Source organism: Gossypium hirsutum, chromosome D10, assembly GCF_007990345.1.
Source record: "Gossypium hirsutum isolate 1008001.06 chromosome D10, Gossypium_hirsutum_v2.1, whole genome shotgun sequence".
NCBI lineage: Eukaryota > Viridiplantae > Streptophyta > Magnoliopsida > Malvales > Malvaceae > Gossypium > Gossypium hirsutum.
Genome location: NC_053446.1, coordinates 37,904,558 through 37,925,017, shown reverse-complemented (window position 1 = coordinate 37,925,017; position 20,460 = coordinate 37,904,558). Strand labels below are relative to the sequence as shown.

Genomic DNA, 20,460 nt, shown 5'->3' with positions numbered 1-20,460 from the left:
TGGACACACAGCCGTGTCCCAACCTATGTCCGTGCCCATGTAACTCTCTAACTTGGGTCACACGGCCAAACCAAACGCCCGTGTGCCAGGATGTGTACCCTTCGAAATGGTCTCACACGCCTGTGTTCTAGGCCGTCTAACTGCCTGAGTTGCAATCCTTTGTAAGCTACAGGGGACACACGCCCTTGTCTTTCGCCGTGTGGATGAAATATAGGCCATTTCCAAACCATTTTCTCACCCAAGCATGCACACACCTACAACCATTTTCCACGTATAATCAAGCATTCAAAATGCACCAAACCAAGCATCAACAAGCTAAACCAATAAGGTATTTGATCATACAACCAATGTACCCAAAAGGCACCTCAATCACAATAACCAACATCTATTATACAATTGCATAATTTAGGCATAAACCAACCAACTTGTAACCAAATTTATGCCAAAACTTACCACTAAGTTCACATATAAAGTCACACTCAAAATACCAAATTGGCCATTTAACATCTATCATCACTAAACACTTGCACCATTAGCCATATATGTCAACTACATCCCATATACTAAATGACCATATCTAGGCATATTAAAGAACATCTCATGGTATGCATTTTTAGTTACCATTCCAACTTCCATCATTTAATCACCATAAACACCAAAATATCAACCATTAATAAGCCACATATACGTGCCAACATAACAACTATTTCATCACCCGAAACACCATGATTACAAGCCAACACAAATGGCTATATTATAAAAAAAACACCTAATCATGTCATTATAACCATGACTTAGAAACATCTAAATCTACCAATTTAGCGGATGAATAGTGTGATAGATCTCTGACAAGCTTACAACTCACTATAAAACATGGAAAATAACACAAAGTAAGCATGAATGCTTAGTAAGTTCGTATAATGTAAAACTTAACTTACCATTTCATTACATAACATTTAAATTTAGCATGGCATAATCCAACCAAAGCTTGGCCAAACCCTAAGCATCCATACTAAACAATTTAGCATGCATAATATAAATCATAGGCACAATAACATGGATAGCCATTAATCTCAACATGTATCATTGGAGTTTGTCACCCATTTCAACTTACATAATTTCCATGTATCACCATATCAAAGAAATTCATATATGAACATGTCTCAATTCATATCGTTCTCTTATCATTTCCTTTTCTGAATAAAGCCCATTGAACTGTTTAGAATACCGTTGGATACCTAGGATAGCTCACAGAAAGTGTGCTAACATATAATCGTAGTCCGTCTATTCCTTTTCATATATGCTCACGCGAGCTGTGAAAATGAGTCTGCTCACACGAGCTGTGGGTCGGAATGCAACTACATGATGTTGCTCACACAAGTTGTGAGTATCTGCAACACATTCTGGACCTCATCCATCGGTGGGACATTCAAGACCAGCACCCGAAACATGTAAACCCTAATGACATGTCATTCGTATCCTACGAATTCCTAAGGTTCAAATGGGGCTCAGTACTAGACGTAACATCATTGGATATGCAACAATTAATTACATGGCAGTCCATAACACATATATATTTATTTCAAATAAAAGCATATAAATACCATTTAATTACATGCACTTACCTCGACAAAAAAACGTAGATACTAAGTTAATTAATTCGAAACTTTATCTTTACCCCGATCTAAAATCGTACGAGGTTTATCTTGATCTAAATGAATAAATTTAATTCAATAATTATTCTATTCAATTCAATCCAAATTTATATTTTATAAAAATTATATTTTTCCCCTATAAGTTTGATTTCATTACAATTCAGTCCCTCTCTCATAAAATGAAAATTCATGCAATTTCCCATTAACCCACTATAGCCGGAATTCATATAAGTCCTTAGCAAGCCATACATTTCATTTTTTTTCACAATTTCACCATGAATATTTTCTATTTTTTAATTTAATCCCTAATTGACAAATTCATCAAAAATCCCTTAACAAAAGTTGTTTATCTAACAACAACTATCCATTTTCTTCCATCAAACATTAAAAACCATATATATTCATTCATGGTAAAACCCTAACCTTTTAACGGTTTTGTAAATTAGTCCCTGGGCTAGCTAGATTAATATGCGACTCTAAAAACATAGAAATCATTAAAAACGGGATAAAAAATACTCACATGCAAGAAATAAGGATGGCTGAATGTTCAAGCTTCCATGGTTTCTTTTCCTTCAATTTTCGATGGTGTTTAACAAATTAAAGAAGATGATACATTATTTCTTTTGTTTTAATTTACTTACTAACTAATTTACTAATTTAACCTTAACATATAACCTTTAAACTTTTATAACTAATGTCCATATTTGTCCACTCAATATAAAAATGATAAAATTACCATTTAAACCCCTTAACTAATTAATTTCATAGTCATTTGATACCTTTAACTTATAGAACTCAAGTTTTGCACCTTATGTGATTTGTTCCTTTTCATCAAATTAAGCATGCAAACGGTAAAATTTCTTAACGAAATTTTTATACAATAATACTAACATGTTGTAGACATTAAAACAATAATAAAATAAATATATTTTTTGCATCAGATTTGTGATCCTGAAGCCACTGTTTTGATTTCACTAAAAACGAGCTGTTACAGCTCTCCCCTTAAAGGAATTTTCATCCCCGAAAATCTTACAAGAAAAGAGGTCTGAATATTGTTTTCTCATAGCTTCCTTTGGTTCCCAAGTAGTCTCCTCGATACTGTGACATTACCAAAGAACCTTTTCTAAAGCTATGATCTTATTTCTCAATTCTTTAACCTCTCGAGCTCGATGTACGACATATCAAGCTGAATCTCAACATCTGCTGGTGAGATAATGTGTGAAAGGTTTGATTGGTATGGTCGTAACATTGAAACATGAAACACATTATGAAATTTTTCCAACTCCGACAGCAAAGCTAATCGATAAGCTACTGGCCCAATAAATCGCAAACTTAGCTTTCTTTTACGACCAATACAAAGGACTTTCTTCCAGGGCAATACTTTCAAGAACACTTTATCGCCTACTTGAATTTCAATGTCTTTACGTTTTAAATCTGCATATGATTTCTGTTGATCTGAAGTTGCTTTGAAACTATCTCGGATTACTTTTACTTTTTCTTCAGTCTCTCGAATCAAATCAACCCTGTGAATCTTTTTCTCACTAAGCTCAATCCAATACAATGGAGTTGGACATTTACAACTATACAGTGTTTCATACGATGCCATCTTTATGCTCAACTGATAATTGTTATTGTATGCGAACTCAACTAATGGTAAATATTTCTCTCAGTTGCCTTCAAATTCTAACACACAACAATGAAGCATATCTTCGAGTATCTGAATAACTCACTCAGATTGACCATCGGTCTGTGGATGAAATGCAGTGCTAAAATGCAAACGCGTACCTAAAGCCTATTGTAACTTGCTCCAGAATCGTGATGTAAACCGCATATCTCTATCTAAAATAATAGAAACTGGCACCCCATGCAATCTGTCAATCTCAGCAACATAAAGCTTAGTTAATCTCTCAAGAGAATAATCTGGATGTACTGGAAGAAGATGTACAGACTTTGTCAAGTGATCCACAACTACCCAAATTGCATCTTTCTTTCTTAGAGACAGGGGCAAACTCGATACAAATTCCATTGTAACTCGCTTTTATTTCCATTCTGGTGTCATCACTGGCTATAATAAACAAGAAGGTACCTGATGTTCATCTTTAACTTGCTGTCATAATAAACATCTCCATACAAAATCAGAAATCTCCCATTTCATTCCCGACCACCAGTACATATGTTTCAAATCAATGTACATCTTATTGCTTCCAAGATAAATAGACAAACTACCACTATGAGCTTCATGCAAAATCTTTCGAATAAGCTCTGAATTCTTCAGTACACAAAGTTTACCTCTAAAAAGTAAACAATCATCGAATCCAATTTGAAATTCTGAATCAAAAGTTAACTCACTCTGTTTCCGTTTAGCTAGCAACACGTCATCACATTTTTGAGCCTCGCAGATATGTTGTAAAAACATCAGTCTAGCTTTCAACTCTGGTAAAATTGAACCATCATTAGGTAATGTCATTTTCGTATTCGTTACTCGCAAAGCAAATAAAGACTTTCTACTCAGAACATCAACAACTACCTTTGCTTTACCCAGATGATAATCAATAATCAAATCATAGTCTTTCAATAGCTCGAGCCACCTGCGCTGCCTAAGGTTCAAATCTTTCTGCGACATTAAATACTTTAAGCTTTAATGATCTGTAAAGATGTGACACTTTTTATTGTACAAATGATGTTGCCAAATCGTCAACGCAAACACAATAGCTGCCAGTTCTAAATCATGTGTTGGATAGTTCTTTTCATGCGGCTTTAACTGTCTAGACGCATAAGCTATCACTTTTTCTTCTTGCATCAAAAAACAGCCTAAACCATTTAAAGATACATCACTGAAAATCACAAATTCTTTACTTGATCCAGGCTGAACTAGTACTGGTGCCTCGGTCAAAAGTTCTTTCAACTGATTGAAACTTTGCTGACATTTCTTAGACCATTCAAATTTCATATCTTTTTATAGTAGTCTCGTCATCGGTGTAGCAATCATCAAAAATCCATTGACAAACCTTTTGTAATAACTATCTAATCCCAAAAAACTTCTAACTTCAGACACGTTTCTCAGAGCTTTCCAATCAAAAACAGCTAGAATTTTGCTTGGATCAACCTGATGCCTTCAGTTGATACAATATGTCCTAGAAAATTGCCTTCTCGGAGCCAAAATTCACATTTACTAAATTTGGCAAACAATTACTTTTCACGCAGGGTTTGCAATACAATTCTCAAATGTTCAGCATGCTCAGACTCATTTTGAGAGTAAATCAAAATATCATTGATGAATACCACAACAAATCAGTCTAAAGACAGTCTGAAAATTATGTTCATCAAATCCATAAATACTGCAAGTGCATTAGTTAAACCAAATGACATCACAAGAAATTCATAATGTCCATACCTGGTACTGAACGTAGTTTTTAGTAGATCAAAATTTTTAACTCACAACTGATAGTAGCCAGAACGAATATCAATCTTCGAAAATACTATTGCACCTTTCAGCTAATCAAATAGATCGTCAATTCACGGAAATGGATACTTATTCTTGATCGTAACTTTGTTGAGCTGACGGTAGTCAAAACATAATCTCATTGATCTATCCTTTTTCTTAACAAACAAAACAGGTGTACCCCAAGGTGAAAAATTGGGTCGAGCAAAACCCTTATCTATCAACTCTTGCAATTGCGCTTTCAACTCAGCAGAAGCTATTCTGTAAGGTGCTATAGATATCAATGATGTTTCCGATAATAACTTAATAGAAAACTCAACCCCTCTAATCAGTGGTAATCCAGGTAACTGGAATGACAAAAATGTGCAAGTGTACACAATCGCAACAACTAATAAAGTGACAAGTAAATGTCGAGTTATCGTACCCACAGGGACTGTAAAAAGGAACATTTATGAAATTAATGTTAAAACACTTTGGTGATGGAAAATATTTTGGTTTAAAGATGATTAAAAACAAAGGGTTAAAAACTAAGTAAAAAATTTAAAAATAAAAATGTTCTAATGCACGATTTCAAATAAGGTTTAATCAAGATATTATAATTGTGTTGGATTAATTACATTCCTTTAACTTAGAATTATTAAACTTATGTTTATACTGCTACGAACAAATTCACGACAACTTAGTAATTTGCTAACTACTGTCCATACATGTTAATCCCTACCAATTTGACTAAATGTTTCTTAATAAAGACATGTTAATCCCTACCAATTTGATTTTAATCCCTTATTCAAAATTAAACTACAATCATTAAGCTTAACTGATGTCTTCATATGTTGAACAGAGCAATTTCTCTCCACTAATGTAGGTAACATTGGAACTTTGAATCCATAGGTCTTTAACAAGGTTGTCAGGTGGCTAGGCTTAGGGGTAGGTAAAAGATAGATAATTTTAGGTTTTAAAAAAACCCTAAACTCAGCTTGTATCAGACCTTTCGAAATAATTACCTTCAATACATCAGCTTTTCTTTCTTTTTCACATGCTCTTTAGTGCAATTCACTTCAAGTACATATGTTTTTTTTTCGAGTATTTTACTGTAGGTACTACAATTTTTAGAGCATTTCATACTTCTTTGCAACTCCCCCAAACTTATTTTCAAAGGATACTCTAAATAGTACTGAGTCTAGTGTTTGGGACCTTTTTAAGATAATTAAGAAAAGTGATGGCTAACTTTGTAAGGGTTCAAATAAAATTAGGCCATAAAGTCTCAAAGTTGGGTTTCAAAGGATAAAAATTTCATCATGGTGGGCTTGAAAGGCTCAAACGGCCTAAACAACAGTTTCCTAAATCATTTTCAACGTTCTATGCTTCCTAGGATTTCGCCTCAAGAAACTACTAAGTCAATTCTAAAGACTTAAACTTTCATGCATGCTTAACTTTCCTAAAGAACTAAAATTTTATGGTTTGATTTGCATGCTTTATTAGAAATACATTTCATGTCATTATTAAGCTAACATAACAATTTATTGAAATAATCAAACTTTATTCATACTTAAATTTAGCATACTTAACAAAATTTAAATTTATTGAACAAAAATATATCATATTCATAATTAAGAGAAAAATTTTATTCTGAGTGGAAATAATTTCAATTTTCAGTCCCCCCAACTTAAAATGAACAATGTCCTCATTGTTTAAAGTGAATAGAAACTATACACCAGGTAGGATTCCAGAAAAGAGGAGGTAAGTCAATTTGACTGCTTAAGTACCAAGCTCTTCCTAGATCCAATCCTAGACATGTATATACCTATTGCCACACTTTAGACTTTACTACTTGTCCATATTTACTTTTAATTCCCATCTCTTCTTTTATTGTGCAGAAATTAAAAAATTCCTAATTAATCCTAATTCTAAGCTGAGTTGATAAAAATTAATATATAAATTATAAATAATATAATTATATTTTAAAGTTTATCAAACTATTAATAATATTAAAGATATTTATTCTAGATGTTTTTTGAAAATATTCACAAAGAAAGGCACCTAGCTTTTTTTACAAAAAGTGCGACTAAATTTTAAAAATAATTCAATTAAGTCCCTAGACTTAATGAAAATTTAAAATTGACTTGCAAATTAAAACTTGGATCAAAATTGACCCTTTTATTTGAAACTAAAAATTTATTTTTCCATTTAGGGAATAACTTCTTGGAAAATTATGTCAAAATAAATTCCCAGGAAAAATTGAAACATACTTTACCTGAAAATATATCCTAAATCATTTATTCAAAAAAATGAAAAATTAAGTATCCGATAAAATGAACGAGATTTTATCCCGTTCAATTTTAACTCCCCAATAATATTTCAAGCGCTGAGTATTAACTCAGAAATTACCTCCCTTACCTTGGAGTTCAACAACTCCGTATGGATAGACTTGGTGAATCGTAAATGGACCGGACCAACGTGATTTTAGCTTACCTGGAAAGAACTTCAATCTAGAATTGAACAACGAGACTTGTTGGCATGCTTCAAATTCTCGAACTCGAATGTGGTTGTCATGCCATTTCTTGAGTCTTTCTTTAAGTAATTTGGCATTTTCATATGAGAACATTTGGAACTCTTCTAACTCATTGAGTTGGAACATCCATTTCTCTTTCACGAGCTTAAGATCCAAATTAAGCTGATGAAGGGCCCAGTAAGCTTTGTGCTCTAACTCCAATGGTAGATGGCAGGCTTTCCCAAAGACCAACCTATAGGGTGACATCCCTAACGGTGTCTTGTATGATGTTCTGTAAGCCCATAAAGCATCATCTAATCTTGTGGAGCAATCTCGTCGGTTTGGGGAGACTACCTTTTCAAGTATGCCTTTGATCTCCTTATTTGCTAGTTCAGCTTGCCCATTTGTCTGCGGATGGTAAGCTGTTGCAACCTTATGTTTCACTCAATGCTTGTCTAATAACCATTTTAACCACTTGTTCACAAAGTAGGATCCTTCATCACTGATGATAGCTCTTGGGGTTCCAAACCTTGTGAACATATGCTTCTGCAGAAACTGCATCACAACCTTAGCATCATTTGCTGGATATGCCTCAGCCTTGACCCACTTAGACACATAGTCTACTGCTACTAGTATGTACTTGTGACTGCAAGACGGAGGAAAAGGACCAAGAAATTCAATACCCCATACATCGAATAACTCTACCTCAATGATGTTTGTTCGAGGCATCTCATTTCTGTTGGTGACATTTCAAACCCTTTGACATCGATCACATCTCTTCACGTAAGCATATGCATCCTTGAATAGTGTTAGCCAAAATAATCCGACTTGCAATACTTTGGTCACTATCTGTGTACCTCCGAAGTGTCCCCCACTTGGAGCTGAGTAACACTAGTATAAAATCTTCGGTATTTCATCTTCTGCCACGCATCTCCTGATCATCGAATCTGCATACTTTTTAAAAACATATGGCTCTTCCCAGAAATAGTACTTCACATCGTGAAGAAACTTTTTCCTTTGTTGATACGTCTTATCAATCGGCATCAAACCACAAGCTAAATAGTTAGCAATATCAGCAAACCAAGGGGTATTATGGACATGATTTACCTTCAGGATATGTTCGTCTGGAATTGTCTCTTAAATTGGTATAAAAGGAGAATTCCCTTCTTGTGGCTCCAATCTAGACAAGTGATCTGCTACTTGATTTTCGACTTCCTTTCGATCTTGAATTTCTAGATCGAACTCTTGAAGTAGAAGTATCCATCGGATCGGCCTCGGCTTAGCATCTTTCTTCGAAAGTAAATACTTAATTACCGAGTGGTCCGTATAGACAGTCACTTTGGTACCTACCAGATAAGATCAAAACTTGTTGAAAGCAAACACAATAGCAAGTAACTATTTTTCTGTTAGCGTATAATTCAATTAAGCTCCTGTTAGGGTTCGACTTGCGTAGTAGATGAGATGAAAAACTTTGTTCCTTCACTGGCCCAAGATAGCTCCAATTGCGAAGTCACTTGCGTCACACATCAATTCAAATGGCAAATCCCAGTCTGGTGCGACGATTATGGGTGCCGTGACTAATCAAATTTTCAAATCATTGAAGGCTTTTAAGCATTCCTCATCAAACTTGAATATAGAGTCCTTCTCTAATAATTTGCATAAGGGTTTAGTAACTTTGGAGAAGTCCTTGATAAATCTTCGATAAAAATCGGCGTGGCCCAAAACGCTCCTTACACCCTTTACAGATGTTGGAGGTGGGAGTTTCCCAATAACATCTACCTTTGCTTTTTCTATCTTGATCCCATGTTTCGTTATCCGATGCCCTAGAACAACACCTTCTCGTACCATAAAATGACAATTTTCCCAGTTGAGTACGAGATTCGTTTCTCCGCATCGCCTTAGTACCTTAGTTAGATTGGCTAAGCAATCATCGTAAGTATCTCCGAATATTGAAAAATCATACATAAAAACTTCCAAATATTTCTCAACCATGTCAGTAAAAATAAACATCATACATCTTTGAAATGTAGCAGGTGCATTACATAAACCAAATGGCATGCGTCTAAATGCAAACGTACCGTACGGGCAGGTGAATGTCATTTTTTGTTGATCTTCCGATGCTACTGTAATCTAATTATACCCTGAGTATCCATCGAGAAAACAGTAGTAATTTTGTCCTGCGAGTCTATCCAGCATCAAGTCCAAGAACAGCAACGAAAAGTGATCTTTCCTAGTCGCCTTGTTCAGCTTCCGGTAATCGATGCAGATTCTCCATCCCGTAACCATTCTAGTAGGTATCAACTTGTTGTTCTCATTCTCTACGACTATGATACCTCCTGTTTTTGGCACGCACTGGACCGGGCTTACCCATAAACTATCTGAGATGGGATAGATGATACCCTCATCAACCACTTGATGATCTCTTTTTTTACTACGTCCTTCATGATGGGGTTCAGTCTCCGTTGTCCATCGATCGTCCCTTTTTTCCATCTTCTAGGATAATTTTGTGCATGCATACAGATGGACTAACACCGCGAATATCGACTATGGTCCATCCGATGGCCTTCTTGAATAGTTTCAGAACTAAGATAAGTTTCTCTTCCTGGTTAGTGGTCAATTCTGCTGAAACAATCACAGGCAGAGTAGAAGCGTTACCTAAATAAACGTATTTTAAATGAGAAGGTAATACCTTGAGTTCTAATTTAGGTGGCTCCTTGATCGATGCTTTTGGTTGGGAATAGTTCCTCTTTTCTAACTCCAAAGATTCAAAACGGGATTGTGGATTAAATCCCCTTTGATTAGCTTCTAGCAAAGCTAAGTATTCATCCTCCTCTTTATCATTTGGAGGATCCAATGTCAAAATTCTTTCCAGTGGGTCCTCAACACAGTTGAGTTCCTTCTCTACTATTAAATCCTCTAAATCGGGCACTGCAGAGCAATCATCCATTGTGTCAGGAAATCGCATAGACTTAAAGACGTTAAATGTTACCTGATCATCCTGAACACGTATAGTGAGCTCGCCCTTCTGAACATCAATAAGGGTCCTTCCAGTTGCTAGGAACGACCTTCCTAGGATGATTGGTACTTCTTTGTCTGCTTCAAAATCTAGAATTACAAAGTCAACAGGAAAGATAAACTTATCTACACGTACCAAAACGTCCTCGATTTTTCCTTCTGGATGTACTAAGGATCAATCTGCTAGTTGAAGCGTAACTATAGTTGTAACACCCCGAACCCGAGACCGACACCGGAGTCGGACACGAGATGTTAACAAACTTTGAAAAATTTTTCCAGACACTGTCCAGTTTGAATACTAGTCGCTTCAAAAATTATATCTTGAGTTTCACAACTCGAAAATTAGTTTTGTGATTTTTTCCTGAAACTAGACTCATGTCCCCACCTATGTATTTTTTTCTAGAATTTTTGGTCGGGCCAATTAGTACAGTTTATTAGTCAAAGTCTCCCATGTTACAGGGGTCGACTACACTGACCTTTTCCCATTACGACTTGGATATCTCTCTGCACAGAGCTTCAATACTGATGCCGTTTGTTTCTATGGAAACTAGACTCAGAGAGGAGTCCATACATATATGGTATGACCCCTAACTATCTCTGGTCAATTTATAGTGAATTTCCAAAGGCGGAACAGGGAATCCAGAAACTGTTCTGGTCCTGTTCCACAAGAACCCGAATATCTCTTACTGTACTGTTCCTATGATTGTTTCGTTACTTCCATATGAAAGTAGATTCATCAAGGTTCGATTACATAATTTATTCACTATTTAATTCCACTCCTACGAATTCTTGTGATTTTTCCAATCCACACCACTGCTGCTATCAGCTTCTGTTTTCAAAGTAAACCTTACCTAATTTGGGGTTTCATGGACCAACTAGGGCCTTGTCATACATAAGCCCACATATGATCATACTTAGCCATTCCAGTGGCTGATCATTTGCTCAACACTTCCATTCCAACTATAGTTACATCATGAAACCATCTATACATTCATAAACACGAATGGTCTAATGCCATACTCCACTTCTACAAGCCATTTTCGCATGGCGTACACTTATACATTTCATAAAGTACTCAAAAGACAACAATGGGTAGTCCTATACATGCCATATCAAAATTCAACCAAAATAGTACCCAAAAGAGCCTTTGATAGTGTGGGCGACTTCGACTTCAAGATCCCGAGTCCGATAGCTGGAGAACCAAAAATCTATAAAACAGAGGAGCAATGTAACGAGTAAGCAATTTATGCTTAGTAAGTTTTGAGCAAGGAATTCCAGCATACACAAAGAATAGCACACATTTAGCTAAACGGGATATTTCATAATACGCAATTTACCGATATCAAACTTGCTTCACAACATTAACAACCCTTATGTACATACACAATAAACTAACTTAGCCGAAGGCCGGTAGCTCGTTTATCAACTGAGCGAACATTTATTTGTAAGGGCTCGATTAAATTCAACACATACGTAACATATCCCCGTATTGGGATGTTTTTCGAGTATTCGCTGGAATTTTACAGCAAGCTCATTCATTACCAAATCACGTACCTTCGGGATTTAACCGGATATAGCTCCTCGTTCAAATGCCTTCGGGACATAGCCCGGATTTAACAACTCGCACGAATGCCTTCGGGACTTAACCCGGATTTAATAACTCGCACGAATGCCTTCGGGACTTAACCCGGATTTAATAACTCGCACGAATGCCTTCGGGACTTAACCCGGATTTAGTATCTCGCACAAAGGCCTTCGGATCTTAGTCCGGATATATTCACTTAGCACAAAGCCTTCGGGACTTAGCCCGGACAGCATTCAATTAATCATGCACATTCATATTTCATTTTCATTTGCGAAACTCAAACACAAGGCACATATCGTCCTTGCACATTCGGCTCAATAGCCACACATAGAGCATGATTTAATCACATTGTAATTTAAGCTCTCTTACTCAAGAACTTACCTCGGGTGTTGTCGAACGATTCCGCTAGCTATTCAACCACTTTTTCCTTCCCTTTATCGGATTTATTTCCCCTTTGCTCTTGAGCTTAATTAAACAAATAAATTGATTTCATCATTTAGGCATCAAAAAGATGAACACAAGGCACTTAGCCCATATTTATACATTAGACATTAAAGTCTCATACATGCAAAAAATCATGCATCAACACAACATATTAGCTAATTTCTTTCCCCTTGGCCGAATATGCATGTCTATTTTTGGGGTCGATCTCAACACTTAATACACACATATACACACACTAGTAAAGCATCCTCCCCCTTTTCATCGATTTAACACATGCATTGCTCATCAACATGCAAAGTTACATTCGGCCTTAGCACACATCTTGCTAGCCGATTCTTCTCCATTTAGCAACCAATGCACATATGTGCTCACACAAAAATGCTAAAAAGGAGGTTCAAGAATCATCAAGCCATCATCACATGCATCATTAACAAGCCTCATATTTTGCATGCAATGGCATTAACACAACCTCCACCTAGGCCGAATCTTAACTCATCCTCATGCCTCATCACCACAACATCAAACATCAACCAAGAATGATGCATCCATGGTCAAGTGCCATTTCCATCACATAGCAAGATTTAGACCATGGGCTAGGTAGAACTCAAGCTAACAACTAAAACATGCATGCATCTCATGGAACATCATCAAACATACCTTAGCCTAGCTACATGCATGGCCGAATCTCTTCACCTTTCTTCTTCTTTCCTCCTTAAAATTTTTGGCCAAGGATGAACCAAAGGTTGAGAAATTTTTTTCTTTGTTTTTCTTTCTAATTTAGGCTAAATGAAGGTGAGAAAGGATGAACACAAATTTTTCTCCTTTCTTCTCTTTAGCTCACGGCAATGGGGGGGCAACCACACATTTTTTTTTCTTTTGTTTCCATTTCTTTATTACCCATACTCCTTATTTTATTCTTCCATTAACAAAACATGTTTCATGACATGTTTTGCCCATCATTCCTTGTCATGGCCGGCCACTACTCATTAGGGGGGGAAATTTGACATGCAAGTCCCCCCCTTTGTCCACATGCACTAATAGGTCCTCACACATTGACCTATCACATTTTAAAATTTTCTCACATAAGTCCTATTGACTAAATTCACATGCAATCGACTAAATCGAAGCTTGAAATTTTCACACATTCATAATTACATATTCTAGACAATAAATATCACATTCAACATTTCGGTGACTCGGTTTAGCGGTCCCGAAACCACTTCCCGACTAGGGTCAACTTTGGGCTGTCACAATAGTTGGTCTAACTTCTCCTATCCTCAACCTCCTAAGTATTGACATAGGCATCAAGTTGATACTGACACCTAAGTCACATAATGCTTTACCACAATATGTTGCCCCAATGTTGCACGGTATGGTAAAACATCTAAGATATTTCAATTTTGGGGGTAGTTTGTCTTGAAGATATGCACTGTATTCCTTCGTCAGAGCTACCGTCTCAAATTCTCCAAGTCTTCGTTTCTTAGACAAGATATCTTTCATGAACTTGACGTAGTTCGACATTTGCTGAAGTGCTTCAACCAACGGGATGTTGATGTGAAGTTGCTTGAGTACGTCAAGAAACTTCTTGAATTGAATCTCCTGCTTCTGTTTCTGAAGTCTTTGAGGGTAAGGTGGTGGTGGTTTCATTACTGGGACTGATTCTGGTTGATTCGTCTTTGGCGGAAATTCTGCATTTAACGACATTGTTAGTTGATTAGAATTAGCTGGTCCTGAGGTTATTTTGTCGGGTTTTACAAATTCTGGTTCTGGTAAAACTGGAATTTCAACACTTGGTTGAACTTCTTCTAAATCTTGAGCGTCAGCTAGCTCCTTTTCAACTTCGACAATGTTGGACTCTACTATCTTTCCACTCCTCAATGTCAACGCTTTACAATGTTCCTTCCCCAGATTTCTCGGATTCTCTGTGTCACTAGGTAGAACACCTTGTGTTCGATTCCTGAGTTCAGTAGCAAGCTAGCCCACTTGATTCTCCAAATTCCTTAGAGTGACATCGTTTTTCACCATATATGCCTTCAATAGATTCTCTAAGCTATTAGGTTACTCCAGGAAAAATTCAGGTGATTTCGCCACAATGAGTTATAAAAGTTGGATTGCAGTCCATGCCACCCTCGGTTTTGGTTTTGGTTACCCATGTAATATACAGATTCGGGGTTCGATGGATATTCTTCAAACAAATGTCCTTCTCCACAATACACACAGGCTATATTCTTAAATTGGTTAGGTGGTTGGGCTGCAAAACTATTAGACCCATTAGTGGTAAGATTCTCAAGCATTGAGGATATTGAAGATAACTGAGATGCGAGTGAAATTAGAGCGTCCACTTCATGTATTCCAGTGACTCGTCTTCCTGACACTGCTCGATTGGTTGGCCATTAATAATTGTTGCTGGCAATCCTCTCAATAATTTCGTAAGCCTCATTATAAGACTTAGAAAGGAGAGCACCATTAGCAGAGGCATCCACTACCATCCTCATGTGAGCGTTGAGACTATTATAGAATGTCTCAAGTTGAATGCAATGTAGGATTCCATGATGAGGGCACTTTCGTAATAACTTTTTGTACCTTTCCTATGCCACATACAGAGACTCATCATCCATTTGTTGGAAGGCAGTAATCTCATTCCTCAACTTGGCATTCTTGATCGAAGGGAAATAGTTCATGAGGAATCTCTCAGCTAACTCTTGCCATGTAGAAATGGAGTTCGGTGGCAATGAGTTCAACTAGGCACGAGCTCTGTTCTTTAACGAATATGGGAACAGCTTCAGTCGTAATGCATCTTCGGGTACTTCGGCTAACTTGAAAGAATCGTTCACTTTCATAAATAGTCTTAAGTGAATATGAGGATCTTTAGTAAGCATTCCACTGAATTGGCCCATAGTTTGAAGCATCTGGAACATGACTAGCTTCAACTCGAATTGTTGTGCCTCGATTTCGATCTCCTAATACCCTAATTAAGATCATTAAATACTAGCACGACATACTATCGAAAAGCTCTATCCCTATCATCAGCAATAAGGATAGGTTTCTGAGTAAGGTTTGCTCCATTTTCTTGATTCATATTCTCAAAGTTTATCTCTTCAGTCCTTTTCTGGTTCACTTGTCTTCTTCGCAGTCGAAAGGTTTGTTCTATTTCAAGGTCCATAGGGAGTAAGTCGATAATCTAGTCAATACTCAAACACCTGAAATAATCACAGAAAGATTAAGTAAGTAAAGACTTAAACAGGAAAATAAATAAACCAAAATGTAAAAACAAATTCAAAAATAATAGCTTTTTTTTTAAAACAGTCCCCGGCAACGGCGCCAAAAACTTGGAACGACAAAAATGTGCAAGTGTACACAATTGCAACAAGTAATAAAGTGACAAGTAAATGTAGAGTTATCGTACCCACAAGGACTGTAAAAAGGAATATTTATGAAATTAATGTTAAAACACTTTGGTGATGGAAAATATTTTGGTTTAAAGATGATTAAAAACTAAGGGTTAAAAACTAAGTAAAAAAATTTAAAAATAAAAAGGTTCTAATGCACGATTTCAAATAAGGTTTAATCAACATGATATAATTGTGTTGGATTAATAACATTCCTTTAATTTAGAATTATTAAACTTATGTTTATACTGCTACAAACAAATTCACGACAACTTGGTAATTTTCTAACAACTGCTCATACATACTTATTAAATTAATCAATCTCTTGAACATTTTCCAATGTCAATCCAAGCGATTAATCAATATTCACAAGCATATAAAAGATTAAGTGAGGTAATAGAGTATTTCTACCTTGAAATAGTTTAATCACAATAATCTTGCAAGTTATGCAAGGCATATGGATCGCCAAATACAATGCTAAATTAACTTCAGCTACCTTTGAACAATAAACATTCATTGATTAAGTATTGTGTCGATTAATTACAATTTCAATACTATTTAATAATTAATTCATTAGTTATCTAACAATTAATATTGCAAGAATAACTTAGGCATGATTTTACTTAATCAAGCATCTTACCGAGGCCTATAACAGCACAAACACAATTTCAAGAACTCAAGCAGAAAAAATATAATCAACCCAACACGAATTAAATTAAAGCTAGATTGATTAAAATAACCATTTCAATAGCATAAATATCCATAAACATGTTTGTCAAAACAACAACGAAATTTAAAGAGATAGGGAACAAGAAGCAAATCCAGTGTTTCTCCGTAGCTTGACTGATTTCTCCGTTCTTCGTTCTCTGTTGTCCTTGGCTATCAAGGTGGCTTATGAAAACTTTAATTGATACTCAAAAATGGCTGATGAGGACCTCTTTCCTAAGAGAATAAATCGACACTTGAACAAAAGGGAAAATGGGAAGGAAAAGTTGAGAGAAAGTGAGAGAGGAGATGAGAGAATGAGAGTGCGAGGGATGAGTTGAATGATCAGCAAGGGGTGGCTTTTATATCTAATTGTGGCTGCTAAAAATAGCAAATTCCATCAGCCAATGACACCCCCCTAGCTGGCCACACACATGGCAAAGTTGAGAGATTCAACTTTGCTAAAAATAGCCTAGGGCAAATCCACAAAGCCACATTTTTTGGAGGGGTTTGAATGCAAGGTTGAAAGTTCTTCAAGAGCTTCTTTGCAAGCTTATTTAGTCAGCTAAAATGCTGATTTGGGTCAGCATATGGACGGTTCTGGGCAGCCCAATTGGTGGCTGGTTCGGTTCACAAGATTCGGTTCAACTGGACCTTTTTTCCATAATTAATTAATAACAATTTATTTAGCATAATTTAAATTGGGAATAAATTAAAATTAATTTTATTATGAATTAACACACATTTCTGGACCATATTAGGCTGGAAATAAATTTTCCTCGATGCTTCAAATTGCTTCTCGGTTTTATTTTTTGAGCATTTTCTGTCTAACCAATTTTCGCCCTTTGTGCGAATCTGTTGAAAATAGTCAAAATTAATCAAAATTAACTATAAAATTCATCATGTTTATATTTTTAACATCATTTAATTATTTTATAATATTTAATTATTTTTCGACAAGAATTTAACCGAAATAGCATGATTTTAAGTTAAAAAGGGAATGTAAAAATACATAAATTTTCGTGTTTCCAGTAACTCCTTTGGAAACACATCAGGATACTCACAAACCACCGGCACTAATTATATCTTCAACTCAAAAACTTTAGAATAAAAAATATACGCAAGATATGCAACACAGTCTTTTCTCACATATCTCTATGCTGACATAGCTGAAAAAACAATAGGCAACCCAGTCAAACTATCTGATTCAATCTGAAGCTTCTCATCGTTCTGACATTTTAATACAATAAGCTTTTGTCTACAGTTTACAACAACATCATGCAGAGTCATCCAATCTATGTCCAAAATAACGTCAAACTCATCAAATCGCAGTAGCATCAAATCATTTCAAAAATTGTAACCCCTAATCATCAAACGACAGTTCTTTCAAACCTTATCAACTAGCACATACTGCCATAGGGGGTTCAACACTTTAACCACGAATTCAATGGACTCAGTAGATAAATTCTTACTTGATACTAAATTCGTGTATACATACGAATGGGTTGATCTCGGATCAATCAAAGTAGTAACATCAGTATCAAAAATAGAGAAAGTACCAGTAATAACATCTAGCGCAGAAACTTCCTCTCACGCACGGATAGCGTAAGCTCTAGTTGGTGCTCCTACCTCAGATATCACAGTAGAGTCTTTTATTCCACCACGGCTATTACTCACATTTCCAGGATTACGAGGTGGTCTACCTCTTACAGCAGTGTTGCTTGGTCGTATAGTCTAAACTTTTTCTTTCTCTGACTTCTCTGGGCAATCTCTAAGATAATGTTCAAAAGAACCACACCTGAAACATGCTCTATATTTTAATCTATATTCACCAAAATGTTGTCTTTTATAGCGCTTACATTCAGGCTTGTTGTCTCTGACACTACCCACACTCGCTACAGATGTAGCCTGAGGCTTTGGACTCAAACGTCGATTACCTCTGTCTCTACTGGAATATCCCACTAAATCTGTTGAACAGTTGTGATGTTCTTTTGATTTCTTCGCCCATGACTGATATGACTTTCCAATTGATCTCTTTATCAAATCTCTAGCTTCAAAATTGACTTTTCTTTTCTCTTTGCTAAGCTCCTCAGGTTTATGTGTCTGATCAATTAAAACAACAAATTCTTTCAATTCAAGACCCTTCCTTGAACCGTTCCTTGAATCGTTTACACATAAAAATCTCAGATGGAATGCATTCCTGGGCATATTTACTCAATCTGAAAAACTCGCGTTCGTATTCTGACACTGATATATAGCCCTATTTAAGCTTAAAAAATTCCTTGCGTTTCTGATCAAGAAATCTCTGACTTATGTATTTCTTTCGAAACTCGGTTTGGAAGAATTCCCAACTTATATGCTCTCTCGACACGACTAAAATCAGCGTGTTCCACCAATGGTAAGTTGAGTCTTTCACCAAAGATACAGCACATTAAACATTCTGTCGGTGAACAAGACAATTCGTTGAAAACCTTGATTGTGTTTTCTAACTAGAATTTCGCTCTCTCAAGACCATCTTTAGCAGTGGCTCTAAATTCTTCAACCCCATATTTACAAATTTTATCAACAGGCGACTTGTTAACTCGCAAAGGTTCTAAACCTAGAGGAATAATAGGGACCGATTGGGGAACAGGTGGGGGTTGTAACAGCCCAATTTTCACCCTAATCGAAATAGTGGTTTTGGGACCACACATCCGAGTCTGAAAAATATTTTAATATTATTTTCTTTGTCTGTGATATTTGAATTTGATTGTGTGAGAATTTCGTAAATTTATTTGGCTGTTTGTGTGTTTAATTTGATAAAAGTACTAAATTGCATAAAATGTAAAAGTTGTTAGTTAAAATGTAAAGCACCTATTTGGTACTGGCTTTTTAACTTGAAGTCTTTAAAGGGAAATAAGCCCATTTAAAAGATAGTGGACGGTAAGATGGCTAAAAATCCATGCATTATATGTTTTAAATATTATTTTACAAAGGTTAAAATAGTAAAAGAGTAATTGTGACAGCCCAAAGTTGACCCTAGTCGGGAAGTGGTTTCGGGACCGCTAAACCGAGTCACCAAAATGTTTGAATGTGATACTTATTGTCTAGAATATGTAATTATGAATGTGTGAAAATTTCAAGCTTCGATTTAGTCGATTGCATGTGAATTTAGTCAATAGGACTTATGTGAGAAAATTTTAAAATGTGATAGGTCAATGTGTGAGGACCTATTAGTGCATGTGGACAAAGGGGGGACTTGCATGTCAAATTCCCCCCCTAATGAGTAGTGGCCGGCCATGACAAGGAATGATGGGCAAAACATGTCATGAAACATGTTTTGTTAATGGAAGAATAAAATAAGGAGTATGGATAATAAAGAAATGGAAACAAAAGAAAAAAAATGTGTGGTTGCCCCCCATTGCCGTGAGCTAAAGAGAAGAAAGGAGAAAAATTTGTGTTCATCCTTTCTCACCTTCATTTAGCCTAAATTAGAAAGAAAAACAAAGAAAAAAATTTCTCATCCTTTGGTTCATCCTTGGCCAAAAAGTTTGAGGAGGAAAGAAGAAGAAAGGTGAAGAGATTCGGCCATGCATGTAGCTAGGCTAAGGTATGTTTGATGATGTTCCATGAGATGCATGCATGTTTTAGTTGTTAGCTTGAGTTCTACCTAGCCCATGGTCTAAATCTTGCTATGTGATGGAAATGGCACTTGACCATGGATGCATCATTCTTGGTTGATGTTTGATGTTGTG

General features: G+C 36.0%; 1 non-coding gene across 1 annotated transcript; it reads left to right on the top strand.

Annotated features, from left to right (window-relative positions):
* The first annotated feature begins 15,176 nt into the window (after positions 1-15,176).
* Positions 15,177-15,283, top strand: LOC121222845 (small nucleolar RNA R71). Its single transcript, XR_005920215.1, has one exon. It is a non-coding gene; the product is annotated as a small nucleolar RNA R71 (small nucleolar RNA).
* The last annotated feature ends 5,177 nt before the right edge of the window (positions 15,284-20,460 follow it).